We start from the raw sequence: 381 nt of genomic DNA, 5'->3' as shown, positions 1-381 counted from the left end.
GTTAATTAAAATCTCTATAAAACCCAATTGACTTGGGTATTTGAATAATTGGGAATATTTCCCTGGCGACCACCTTATATTTGATTTAAAACCCAAGACACTGTAGTGAAACATATTTCTGCAGTCAATTTTTACTCACCCTCTCTTATATCTATCACAATTTATATCTTCCACTATTTTAATCACTACAGTTTAAGACCTCAACCATTTTAATTCTCACATCTGGAAGAAGTAATCCCACAGATAAAATCATAGATCTTTAAAGAATTGAAGTCAGCATGGAGAGGGATCACAGTGGTCATTACCAATTCATATTGATAGGCAAAGGTTTTTTTTTTAATTTTTATTTAACTAGTTGATTTTACAATAGTTTTCCATGGT

The sequence above is a fragment of the Monodelphis domestica genome, chromosome 2 (assembly GCF_027887165.1).
Source record: "Monodelphis domestica isolate mMonDom1 chromosome 2, mMonDom1.pri, whole genome shotgun sequence".
Lineage (NCBI taxonomy): Eukaryota > Metazoa > Chordata > Mammalia > Didelphimorphia > Didelphidae > Monodelphis > Monodelphis domestica.
This window is presented reverse-complemented; position numbering follows the sequence as displayed.